We start from the raw sequence: 13,937 nt of genomic DNA, 5'->3' as shown, positions 1-13,937 counted from the left end.
TTAAACAGAGCTATTTATCTTCCAAATGCTGCCCTGTAACAAATCTTCCCTGGATAGTTGTCATCTTAACAATCTCCCAAGCAAGAAAACTTGAATCTCTTTTGACTCTACTTTCTATGATGCTGTGGCTCTCACAGAATCATATATTAGGTACGTCCTTAAGAAATCAACTCGGGGCGGGGGGGGCGGGGGGGGCTTCCCTGGTGGTTCAGTGTTTAAGAATCCACCTGGTGATGCAAGGGACATCAATTCCATACCTGGTCGGGGAAGATCCTGTGTGCTGCAGAGCAACTAACCCTGTGTACCACAATTACTAAGCCTGAACACTGGAGCCCGAGAGCTGCAATCACTGAGCCCACGAACCTCGAGGCTGTGCTCCACAACAAGAGAAACCACCACAAGAAGCAGCCCAGGCACTGCAATAAAGAGTAGTTCCCGTGCAGCACAGATAAATGTTTTTTAAAAAAAGAAATCATCTAGGGCAACTTCTTCAAATTCAGAAATGTTGAACTCGGGACTTCCCTGATGGTCCAGTGGCTAAGGCTCCACCCTGCAATGTGGGGGGTGTAGACTGGATTCCTGGTTTGGGGACTAAGATCCCACATGGTGTGGAGCAACCAAGCCGAAGCACTGCAAGTACTGGGCCTGTGGACCACAACTCTAGAGTCCGTGTGCTACAAAGAAAGATCTCACATGACACAGCAAAGACCTGTGTGTACCTGCTATGTGCTAAGATCATGCTTTTTAAAAAATTACTGAAGTCACTTTGTCACAGTCAACTTCTAATTAATGGCAGATTTAAGAGTGAATTCAGGCTTTCTACCTACTATCAGTGTTCAACAAACAGTATGAAATACAGTTTACAGTCTGTGTATTCACTTCAGGAACATTCTAGGCAAGAAATTCCTCAGGTACATCCCTAAGTAAACCTTCTAACCCTAAGGCAATATGCAACAGTCCATAACTATGGGACAAAACTTTGAGATGCTGATTAATACACATTACATGATCTCAGAACACAAAATTAATCTACTCTTTCTCAAATCATGGGGAAAGATTTATAATGAAGGTATATGGTGGTTTGGGGGTGAAGTCAACCAAATGCAGTCAGGTACTACTAACAGACTGGATGGTTAATGATACACTATCTCAAAGTAGATCTTTATCAACACTAAGGCTGAGCTAGCTACCTTCTACTTCTTTCATTTCCTTATAATATCTAATCAAATAAGAAAGTCCGTAAATGTTCTTTGACATATCATTCTTATACATTATGTCATACCATATAATAACTATTACTAATTTTACAAAGCACTCAACAGGTCTAAAAATGCCTAAACTGATTTTAAAGTGCATCAAAGCAATCATATAAACCATGATATTAATCTCTCTGCAAATTTAGTCAGAGAACATTGGTCTCGTTTCTTTCATATTAAAACAAAAGAACAAAATATTTTGAGTTAAAACTCCATAAATACCATTAAAATGTAGCTAAGTCAGTCAAACTCAGGGTAACAACAAACTTATCAAACAATAATAATGATAATGAAACATCTTCAAGTCACAAATCTAAAATACGAGTTAGGAGCACATAACTATTACTAATAGCACAGAAACAATTGAAAATTTATTTCGGCTTAGACTGCAGATCTGTTCTCAAAGACTTACAAAAATAATAAATATTATCTCACATTCTCCCACTGATTCCTATTAATAATTCTCAGAAACTTTTCCACAGCCTTGCCTCTGTGGTAGAGCTGTTCACAAATACTTGATTTTTTCTGAGCATACAGAAACATTTCATTGAAATTCCCCACCCTGTTCAACTCATGCAGCTACCATCTTTTAAGAATCTGAGAACACTGTAAAAGGAGGTCTCTTCTCTTGTCAATTACCTATCCATTTAATAAACATGTGGCAACAGGTACTGTGGCAACAGGCACCAAAATCAACAAAGCACTGCGTCTGTGCTTGAAGACCTGATTTCTCAGTGGAAGACACAGACCACTACGGGGCCGAGCGATCAGTGGGTGGTGGAGGCGAGTGCAGTGTGCTCAAGGACCATCCTGCTTGAGGGAGTGGCGCTGAGAAGACGCAATTTGGGAATTATCAAAAGAATGCCAATAAAATTGTATCTTAAACTATCCTTTTAATTTGTCACTATTAATTTATTAAAGTCCATACTAAATGACTAACTATACAAATGGGGGGAAATTACCTCTAGAAAAAACTTCCAAAGTTTATAAACTACAGAATGCTTTTTAAATTTATAGTACTACGAATCTCAAGCATAACACTCTTGAGGACTTACAAGAAAGTGGTGGGCTAGTTATGGGAACACCACCAAAGAAGAGTCTATTCCTATCCTCCAGACATGTTTACTAACAATCACTATGACGTGAAAATACAGAGTGAAGTTAAAAAGTTTATAATCCTTGAACTTCATAGAACAGTAGAACTAGGCCTAGTATTTAGACCTTCTGATTCTCAATCCAGTTCTCCTTTGCATGACACCAGAAAACAGTTTTCTCAAAATATTTTCTAGTAAAGTAACTCTTTTATATTTCAGCTATTCCTGAGCAACAAATATTGGCTAAGACTTAAAAGAAGTATATTATTTGAGGGAATTTCCTGATGGTCCAGTGATAGGGTCTCCTCGATTTTACTGCCAAGGACCGAGGTTCAGTGAGGACTAAGATCTCACAAGCCACCAAGCCTCACGGTACAGCCAAAACACACACACACACACACACACACACACACACACACACACTCCTTGAGAGACAGTACAGGAAAAGACAGGAACTGAACTGTCCTGTTCTCTCAAGTCAGGTCTCTTTTTATTCATAACTGGTGATAACCTTGAATTCATTATTAAAAATATATTTTAAAATCCACAAAATCAGAACCTGATTAATACAGCTGCATAGAATATTTTTACAATTCCTGCGATTTTGTTGCTGTCTACAGACCAACCAAAGATTGTTAACATTGAAATCCAAAAGTTAGCTTGCCAACAGATGCAGCAATAGATATTACTACCTACTGAAAGCTGAAAGACTACTGGAGAACACACGCCAACTGCAGTGGGGAAAATATACCTCACCTAAAGAGAGCCAGAGAAGGCAATGGCACCCCACTCCAGTACTCTTGCCTGGAAAATCCCATGGACAGAGGAGCCTGGTGGGCTGCAGTCCATGGGGTCGCTACGAGTGGGACACAACTGAGCGACTTCACTTTCACTTTTCACTTTCATGCACTGGAGGAGGAAATGGCAACCCACTCCACTATTCTTTCCTGCAGAATCCCAGGGACAGGGGAGCCCAGTGGGCTGCCGTCTATGGGGTCGCACAGAGTCGGACAGGACTGAAGCGACTTAGCAGCAGCAGCAAAGAGGAGAGCTGAAGCTGAAACTCCAATACCTTGGCCACCTGATGCAAAGAACTGACTCACTAGAAAAGACCCTGATGCTGGGAAAGACTGAAGGCAGGAGGAGAAGGGGACGATAGAGGATGAGACGGTTGGATGGCATCACCAACTTGATGGATATGAGTTTGAGTAAGCTCCAGGAGTTGGTGATGGACAGAGAAGCTTGGCATGCTGCAGTCCATGGGGTCACGAAGAGTCAGACACAACTGAACTGACTGAAAGAGGAGAGTGAAAGAGCTGGTTTAAAACTGAACATTGGGAAAACTAAGATCATGGCATCCGGTCCCATCACTTCATGGCAAACAGGTGGGAAAAAAGTGGAAACAGTGGCAGATTTTATTTTCTTGGGTTCCAAAATCACTGCAGAGGGTGACTACAGCCACAAAATTAAAAGATGCTTGCTCCTTGGAAGAAAAGCTATGACAAACCTAGTCAGCATATTAAAAAGCAGAGACATCACTTTGCTGATAAAGGTCCATCTAGTCAAAGCTGTGGCCTTTCCAGTAATCATGTAGGGATGTGAGAGCTGAACCATAAAGAAGGCTCAATGCCTAAGAACTGATGCTTTCAAACTGTGGTGCTGCAGAGGACTCTTGACAGTCCTGTGGACAGCAAGGAGATCAAACCAGTAAACGCTAAAGGAAATCAGCCCTGAATATTCACTGGAAGGACAGATGCTGAAGCTGAAACTCCAATACTTTAGCCACCTAATGGGAAGAGCTGACTCACTGGAAAAGATCCCGATGCTGGGAAAGACTGAGGGCAGTGGGAGAAGGGGACGACAGAGGATGAGATGGTTGGCTGGCATCACTGACTTAATGGACATGAGTTTGAGCAAACTTGGGGAGATAGTGAAGGACAGGGAAGCCTGGCGTGCTGCAGTCCATGGGGTCGCAAAGATATGACTTAGCAACTGAACAACAACAACCCCTATAACCAAGTGATCAAACTCAGGATCACAAATAATAGGACTTAACAATATATGATCCCTGATGGGAAGTAATATAAAGTACACAGCAACACTCAGTAGTTATTCTTGCCCAAAATATTTAACCTGAAACTAATGATTCTTTAAATCTAGCTTACAGTTAGCTAATGTAGAAGGCAAAGAGGAACATGCTAAATGACACCATGAGGGGAAAAAAAAAAAATCAGACAAATCCAGAATGTGACTTGTTTTATAAGATAACTGGCTTGATCTCTTTTATAAAAAAAAAATCCATTTTATAAAATGGAGAGATGATGGGACTTCCAAGGCATCCAGTGGTTAAATCTCTGTGCTTCCACAGCAGGGGCCACAGGTTCAATCCCTGGTTGGGAAACTAAGATCCCACATACTGTGTGGCATGCCCAAAAGATAAAAAAATAAATAAATAAAATGGAGAGGTGATATTGTTTTAGATTAGAAGAGATCAAAGAGACTTAACCAAATGTAGTGAATAAACCTTGATGGGATCCTGGTTTGGTGGGATTAAGTATAAAAAGCCATAAAAGATCTTTCCAGCACAAGTGGGGAGATTTAAACATGGATGGATACTAGATTACATTAAGAAATTAACAATAAGAATTTATTCTTATTAATAACTATTCATCAGAAAGTTAACAATAATGATACCTTGGCTATGTAAGAAAATGTCCTTATCTTTGGAAATGCAAGTTGGCATATTAGGGGTAAAGTGTCATAGTGTCCACAGTTTTGTTTTCAAATGGTATAGCCAAAAATGCTTCCTAAGTGGCTCAATAGTAAAGAAGCTGCCTGCCAATGCAGGACACATGCAGGAGATAGGGATTCAATCCCTGGGTTGGGAAGATCCCCTGAAGGAGGAAATGGCAACCGATTCCAATATTCTTGCCTAGAAAACCCCATGGATAGAGGAGCCTGGCAGGCTACAGTCCATGGGGTCACAAAGAGTGGGACATGACTGAGCGACTGAGCACACAGGCATCCATGGCCAAAAATCATGTCCACATTATGGCGAGATGCCAACAAGTGAGTCTACAGGATTACCACGTGGGTGTTTGATATCACCAAATTCCTGTGTACTTAACACTGCTTCATAATGAAAAGCTGGGGCTGGGTTGGGGGGGCAGGTAGGAGGGAGCTTAGAGAGCTCCAATTCTACAAGGAAAAAAATAAAATCAATCTGATACTAAAGCTGTGGGACTTGTCTAGAACCAAACACAATGCCATTTTAATACAGCATCTATTAAATATAGTTTACTCCTCTGGTAGCAATAAGCTAAACAAGGGATGAAAGTTCCAATTAAAACACTTAAAAGACTGAATCTACAATGTAATCATCAAATTATTTACAATAAATCTTTAATAGTTATTTCTTTCAAGAGAGATTCATGGAGAGCATGACTAGATAACCATTCTACAATGATATTACATTGAACAAGACTCAACACACGTTTATATTTTAAGCAAACGACAAATCAATCTGTGAACAATCCACTTCTTAACTCTGTAATGCAACATTTTCTCTACAGACATTACACAGACATTGAACTACAAATTTTCTTAAACCTGATAATACATTAAAAGAAATTATCAAATACTACAATTTGGGGCATCAATAGATTTCTTAAAACATTTACAACTATGCATGAAACTTAAGTTACTCAAGAGAATTTTATCAACACTTTCTTCTGCAAAGAGAAATGTAAAGGCTCTCTAGCTTTAATCATAATCAAAGAAACAGTATAGGTCAATGCTAAAACGAGAATTTCAGTTAGTTTATAAATACTCATTACTTTGCTACATACATACGAAAGAAAACAATCACATCATTAAAAGATAACTCTCTACAACACTCTATACATTAAATTCTGGCCCTTCACTCAGAGATATTGCACAAGTTAATGCACAAATTACTAAGTATGTTGTCATTGCCACATAATCCAGAAACAAATTTTGCAATAAGGAAATCTCAAGCAAATAACCCAACTGTGAGTTCCCTGTATGCATCAAGAATAAATTGCACAAATTGTAACTTTTCAAGAAATATGGAGTTTAACTAAATCTATTTCTTCTTTTTGATAAGAGGGGGAATATTTTCTGTTCGGTCAGTTCCACCGCAAAAAAAGAAAAGGTAAACGTGCATGGAGTCACCTTTTAATAGTAATTTTTTTTGGAAAGAACCAAGAAAATCATTTGCCTAGACTTCAGCAAAACACAATAGGGGCATATAAGCTCGACCTACTTATGTAAATATTTAGATTTTACTCCCAAGAAGAAACTTTTCAGGTTTTCTCATTTTCCTCACATATTTATTTTGGCAAGATCAGAAATACACTTCTACGGAGAAAACATCATATTCGAACCAAGGCTTTCCCAGATTACCAAGCTGCGTGACCTTGGGCAAGTTGCTGAATCTGAGCCTCGATGTTTTCAACCGTAAAATGGAGAGACATTATCACTTCACTGGGCTTCGAAGGTGAGGTGAGACAATGCACGATAAGTACCGGGGGCGTAACAAGTGCTCGCTAAACGGTCCATAAAGAGAAAAGGGCATCAACCCTAACCGCTAGTGCACGACGATACAGCGGGGCAAAGACAAGCACTTTCTCGCTTCCTGTATGTAAGATTTCTGCTTCTCCCAAGGACCAGGCGCAATGTTCCTTCCAAAGGCCCCGCGGAGTACGCGTCTTGACAGCTCCACCGCCCAGCGGTCTACTTCGCTCCGACCTGGACTTCAGGACAGGATGCAAGGGACCCAAGGTCCGCCCACCCCAAGCGAGGCTACAACCTAGCGAAATCTCCGCCCCAGGGGCTGCGCCCAGACCGGCAAAGGCCCCCTCCTCACGTCCGGCCCCCTCCCCGCTCCCCCACCCCCACCGCCACAAATTTGTGCGGGCGCGCGCGCGCGCTCACTCACTCACACACACACACACACACACACACACGCACGCACACGCACTTACCCGCTGCTCCGCGGGGACGTAGGGAGCCGCAGACCCACCCCTCCGCCCCCGCGCGGCCTGTCACTGCGCCCCCCGGTCGAGGGAGGCTGCGGGCCCCCGGGGACCGGAGGGGCGCACGAGGAGTCGGGCGCGGGCCGGGGGGCCAGGCCCGGCCCTCCTTCACATGGAGCCCGCGCCGGGCGCAGCGGCGGACTCGTGGACTGCGGCGGCCGGCCGGGGCCTCTCGGCGCCCCTCGTTCCTTCTCGCCGCCGCGGCCCAGAGGCCCGCGGGAAGCTGGGCAGAAAAAAGAGGAAGCCGCGGGCCGGGCGCCGCCGAGGCCGGAGAAGGGGCGGGAGAGACGACTCCGCGGCTGGGAGCGCCGGGCCTCCCGGTAGTCGTTGTCGTCGCCGCCGCCGCCGCCGCCGCTGCGGGCCGCAGGACCCCCGAACACCGCACCCAGTGACCGCACCGCCCTCGTCGGGAGCCGCTGCTGAGGGTAGCCCGGCCGCCACTACACACGGACCCGTGACGTCGGGCGTAGCGCGGCGCACGTCACGGCCGGCTCTCTCGTGCGCGCGCAGCCCTCCGCCTGTCGGAGCGGAACCCGCCGGGGGCGCGCTCTCGCCCAGAGCGCCGCGCGGAGGCCGAGGGGGAGCGTGTCCGCGCCTGCGCAGTGGCTGGCTGCGCCCACGCACGCCAGGTTGCACACGCCGGCTCGGTAGTGAGGAGATTCCTGGCCTGCCGGGGCTATTGAGCCGCTTTGGCGGTAGCTCGTGGCCGCCGGCTCCCGGGCTGTGCGCTCCCGCACACACATGCATCTCGGTTCCCTCGCGTCTACGGGAGTCCTCGGCTCCGAGACTCCAAACCAAACCTCGAAAATGGTCTCCCGCGTGGGCTTCTGGCAGAGCGGGAGCAGCAGAGCAAGAAGAGGCTGCGACCCACTTCGAGTCCATAGCAAGTCGTTTGCAGGCGAAAAGATCTCGTTTTTGCATCTGGTTTCAGCATTTTTTTGTAAAAGACTAAAGAAATTTTTGTCGACTTGTCACCTGACCGTAAACCACTACCCTGAAGATCGGCCTTCTAAGTTTTACAGTTCACTGTTTACTTCTTGTATGTATTCGAGGTCGGCCCAGCAAGTATTACTTTTTAATTGTTAACGAATGTGGAAATCTCGGCGCAGGAAGATGAATTGACACACCACCCCTAGGACTTGTGACAGAGTCTAAAACCCCGTCGCTTTCACGGAATCTTTTCTTCACTCCCCGTCGCCCCGCAGTACCAAGTACAAACTCATCGCGTTAGCGTTGGAGGCCTCTGTCATGTGACTGACCTGCATTCTGATTGTCTTTAGCTCACACTGCTTTGATCCAGAGAGTATCTGTCCTGCTCCATCTCTTGTTTCCTCAAATACCCCTTACAGCTCCCTGCGCCATTTCTTCCCTCTTTAGCACCTACGTGCTTTATTGGTAGGTTATGGATCCCACCTGCTTCCTGCCTTTTCCAGACCTCATATCAAACAGTTGAAATAAGAGAGATGGGAGTGGTGCCCACCCAGAAGTAAGCAGCTACCCAACTTGCAGCCCTGGACTGAGGGAAAGGGTGTTATGTAATAAAGTAGATAGGTCCCCTCCGTGAAATTTTTATTACAGGCGCATTAGCGGTGTTGTCAAAGGAGCAGGAACAGAGATGTTCATTGGCAAGTTTTTGTAATGGTGAAGCCTGGAAACCTAAATGACTCGGACTGAGCGGATAAATAATGGTTCGTTTGCTCTGCAGAGAATTAGGCAGCCACCACAAAGAAAGGCTAATGCTGGAGGACCTCAAAAATACAAAGCTAAATAGAAAAGCAGTTTGCTGCCCCTAATTTAAAAAGTAGAGTACTTTTAAGCTTATGTATGCAGAAAACCGGTCTTTAAGATGGCTTTTGGTTCTCATATCTAAGCCTGATATACCACAGAAAAATAAAGGATCTCAGTATACTTGGGCAGGATTTAAGTCTTAAACTTTTATATTATTTTCCATGGTTCCTGGCCTGACCATATAGTACTCACTCAATAAAACCTTGTTTACTAAATAATCTCAAGATAGAGATGGATTTCTCCTCATACCTCTGCTCACTTTTTCTCTCCCTACCCTAACTGGGACTTTATCCACCATTTTCCACCACAGGTATATATTAATAAAAGCCTCTTTTTTTTCTTTTTCTCCAGTCTCTTTTTACATTGGTGAGATACTTGCTTAGACATTAAATCTCTGGCATCCTGGCTTATTTTGGGATATATGATTACAAATTCATGAACTTGGAATATTTTTTTTCAGCTGCAAGGAACAAAACAGCTTAAACAGTAAAGTTTATTTTCTCACATAACAGAAATGCAGTAACTGGGCCCACAATTGGCTAATGGCTGTGAATTGTCATCTCTGCAGTCAGAAGATGACTGCCTCAGCTTCAGACATTATGACCTCCCACTCAGAAAAAGGGAGAAAGTCTACTGTCTTCTTACTCTCTAATAAACTTTTAATTTTAGAATAGTCTTAGATTTACAGAGAAGTTGAGAAGATAGGACATTGAGTTCCTATATACCCCACACCCAGTTTCCTCTTTAATTCATATCTTACATTAAAATGATAATTTGTCACAATCAGGGAACCAATGTTGATACAATATCATTAACTGAAGTCCATACTTGACTCAGATTTCTTTAGTTTTTACCTAATGTCCTTTTCTTGTTTCAGAATCCCATCCAGGACACCACATTATACTTAGTTATCATGCCTCCTTAGGCTTCTCTTGGCCATGACTTCCTTTGTTTTTGATGACCTTGACAGTTCTGAGGAGTCCTAGTTGGGTGTTTTGAGGAATATCCCTTCGCTGTGGTGTCTCTGATGTTTTTCTGGCGATTAGACCAGGGTTGTTGGTTTGCGGGATGCAAATCACTGAGGTAACGTTATTCTCACCACAGACTTATCAAGGACATTCCTGACCACATGACTTATGGCTGTTGAGCTTGACCTTGATTGCCTGTTTGTGGTTTTATTTGTCAGATTTCTTCGCCTTCTTTCCATGCAGTACTCTCTGCAAAGAAATCACCCTTCTCACACCTGGAGCGTGGGGAGTTAGGCTCCATTTCCTGGAGTACAAAGTATTGACATGAATTCCATGGAATTCTTCTGCATGGGAGATGTGTCCCTTTTCCCTCAGTTACTTACTTATGGAATTGTTTATTTATGTCACTATGGACTCATGGGTATTTATGTTATCTCTGGTTTAAAGAACCTCTTGTTGAAAATGAAAGAGGAGAGTGAAAAAGTTGGCTTAAAACTCAACATTCAGAAAACTAAGATCACGGCATCCGGTCCCATCACTTCATGGCAAATAGATGGGGAAACAATGGAAACAGAGATTTTATTTTGGGGGGCTCCAAAATCACTGCAGATGATGACTGCAGCCATGAAATTAAAAGATGCCTGCTCCTTGGAAGAAAAGCTATGATCAACCTAGACAGCATATTAAAAAGCAGAGACATTACTTTGCCAACAAAGGTCCACCTAGTCAAAGCTATGGTTTTTCTAGTAGTCATGTATGGATGTGATAGTTGGACTGTAAAGAAAGCTGAGTGGCAAAGAATTGATACTTTTGAACTGTGGTGTTGGAGAAGACTCTTGAGAGTCCCTTGGACTGCAAGGAGATCCAACCAGTCCATCCTGAAGGAGATCAGTCCTGAATATTCATTGGCAGGACTGATGCTGAAGCTGAAACGCCAGTACTTTGGCCACCTGATGCAAAGAACCGACTCATTGGAAAAGACCCTGATGCTGGGAAAGATTGAAGGCGGGAGGAGAAGGGGACAACAGAGGATGAGATGGTTGGACGGCATCACTGACTCAATGGACATGAGTTTGAGTCAACTCCAGGAGTTGGTGATAGACAGGGAAACCTGGCATGCTGCAGTCCATGGGGCCGCAAAGAGTCGAATACGATTGAGTGACTGAACTGAACCGATAACCCAATGCCACATTATTTATTTTGTTCAGGTTACTCCAAGTTTGGGCATTAGGAACTCTTTGCATTGACTTTTGTCACCCTTTGACATATCCCCATCATTGTGGGGTGTTTTCTTGTGTTGGTTTGTTTTGGGATGTTGAGTGTTTTTGTTTTGTTTTGTTTTTACTTTTAGAGCATGCCCCTACTTTTTGACCTTACCAGAGGTGCCAATTCATCTTGACTGTTTCCTGCCCCAGTCGTAGAGTCAGCCATTTCTCCAAGGAGCCTTGTTTCCTTTTATTGGGGAATGACATTAGAAACAAAGATCTGATGTCCTCACATCAGCTCTCCCGACGAGGCTGCCTCTTTTGTTTTTGCAGCAGGATCTTCTAATGGTGGCCCCAAATTCATTCTTTTCTTTCCAAAGTCATTAGATTTTACTTGAGTACATAGCATCCCTGCCCCATAGTAAAGAGTCAATTTCCCAATCTCACTTGCAACTCATCATAGCTGGGTGAGTAAGTACTGTCTAAAGGGAAATCAATGAAAGTGTCTAGTCCAAATACCTGCTTTCAGAGACCCTTCCTCAACAGACCACTGCTTTTGCCCCTCTGGCTTCATCCCTTCCTCCATCCCAGAATGCCTCCTGGCCTTCTTGGAGAGTGAAAAACAGGAATGGTGGAGCTGGAAGCAGAGCCCTCTTCCCAGGGCTCTGTACTTTCATGAGAGAGAAGAGTAAGTACTTGTCACCAATAGATGAACCTACTCCTAAATGCATCTCATTGGTAGGAGCTGGGCCTTGTGTCCGTGCCTGCAAAGACTCAGCTTTACCACAACGGGTTCAGCCCCAGAAGGCCCACCCCGGGACTGGGAATGCTTCCAGGCCATGTCTGGACAGAAACCTGGGTTAGGTTGCAGGGGAGTGGAGGGATGAGTGGCGGTCGTGTGGTAGCCAATGGGGTGTACCTGAGAAGTACTTGGAGAGTCAGGATGTGGAGAGCCAGAGCAGGACCCCTTAAGCTTATCTTATACTGTGTAGATGATCTGTGGGAAATCTGTTATCCTTGTCATCCTCAGGGCAGCTGCGGTTGAAACTCCACTTTGCTGTTTTAAAAAGCAAAACATTAACAAGGTAGGTCTTCTGATAAAAGGTGCACAGTGCTTCCACAATAAAAAAAAAACTCATTTCTGGGATTTCTGCTGTTTAGAATAGCCCTAGTTTTCTGAGTTTGGTGAAAGGCCATATGAAGGATTTCTAACAGAGGGATTATCTTGAATTTTCTGTGATCTTGATCATCTCCAATTCTTTCATTTATCTGTTGCTAATACGTACATTTCTTTAAAATTGTTATACATTTCCTGTTATACATGTTAATAGAAAATGTGGAAAACACAAGGGGAAAAACCTCTAATTCGTTCTATAGCTCTATTTCCATCCCATCTTTTCTCTATGTATGGAGCTTTGTTGTAGGGGTGTTTTTTTACTTTTAGATACATTTTTAGATAGTTTTTAAGTAATTGCACATGTAATTTTATGTCCTACTTTTTTAATTTACACAAGATAAGTAGTTTGACTTTATCTTCCCTTATACTTGCAAGCAAATTTGAAAAGCTGGCATATATACTTAAAGTTTTACCTTTATTCTAACCTTTTTAATGAAAAATGTTCATAAAATGGATATATGTAGAGCCAGTGACAGCTTCTTGGCTGCCATGGGACACATTAGAGATTTTTTTTTTTTTTTTGCGCTTAGTGTGTGAGGCAGTGAGAACGACCACAGGAGATCCCAGTGCTCACCTAGATCTGAGAAGTGAAGCTCATACAGATAACGACTGTGCCTTTTTTATTCCATTAGCCCTTGCCCAGTGTGATCGAATTTTGCTTACAAGGTTAAAAGAATATTATGGATTACCACTGGGGGAGAATCTCCTCTTTTGGAAAAGAACCGAGAGATACTTAAATCATATGTTTTATCTGAGTTGGTGCATTCTAAGACTATCTAGCTAAAAGATACGCTTTTTTTTTTTTTTTGGCTGTACCTTGTGGTATGTGGGATCTAGTTCCCTGACCAGGGATCAAACCCAAGCCCCCTGCATTAGGAGCTCAGAGTCTTAACCACAGGACCACCAGGGCAGTCTTAAGATATGCTTTTTTTTTTTCTTTACTGTATTTTCCTTTCTTTATTTTTGGCTGTGTTGGGTCTGAGTTGTGGCAGTTGTGCACTCTGGCTTCTCTCGTTGCAGCTCGTGGTCTTAGCTGCCCCAAGGTGTGTGGGGTCTTAAGTCCCCATCCAGGGATTGAACCTGAGTACACTGAGGAGGAGGAGAGTACAACAGAGGATGAGATGGTTGGATGGCATCACCAACCCAATGGACATGAGTTTGAGCAAGCTCCGGGAGTTGGTGATGGATAGGGAGGCCTGGTGTGCTGCAGTCCATGGGGTCACAAAGAGTCAGACATGACTGAGCGATGAACTGAACTGAACACTGTATTGGAAGGCAGATTGTTAACCATAGGACCACCTGGGAAGTCACCCAAGATACACTTTTAAAACATCAAGTTGTCTGGTCTTACCTGGTGTGGTCCAGTGGTTAAGATTCTGTGCTTCCAAGGCA

At 43.7% G+C, this 13,937-nt stretch overlaps 1 protein-coding gene across 1 annotated transcript in view; it reads right to left on the bottom strand.

Annotated features, from left to right (window-relative positions):
- Positions 1-7,426, bottom strand: part of MAP3K2 (mitogen-activated protein kinase kinase kinase 2) — a 99,470-nt gene extending 92,044 nt beyond the window's left edge. The window contains exon 1 of the mRNA XM_061135412.1: positions 7,357-7,426. The gene's annotated coding sequence lies outside the window, so the exon portion shown is untranslated. The remainder of the gene's footprint in view (positions 1-7,356) is intronic.
- Positions 7,427-13,937: the final 6,511 nt, after the last annotated feature.

This window comes from Dama dama, chromosome 33 (genome assembly GCF_033118175.1).
Source record: "Dama dama isolate Ldn47 chromosome 33, ASM3311817v1, whole genome shotgun sequence".
Classification (NCBI taxonomy): Eukaryota; Metazoa; Chordata; class Mammalia; order Artiodactyla; family Cervidae; genus Dama; species Dama dama.
This window is presented reverse-complemented; position numbering and strand designations above follow the sequence as displayed.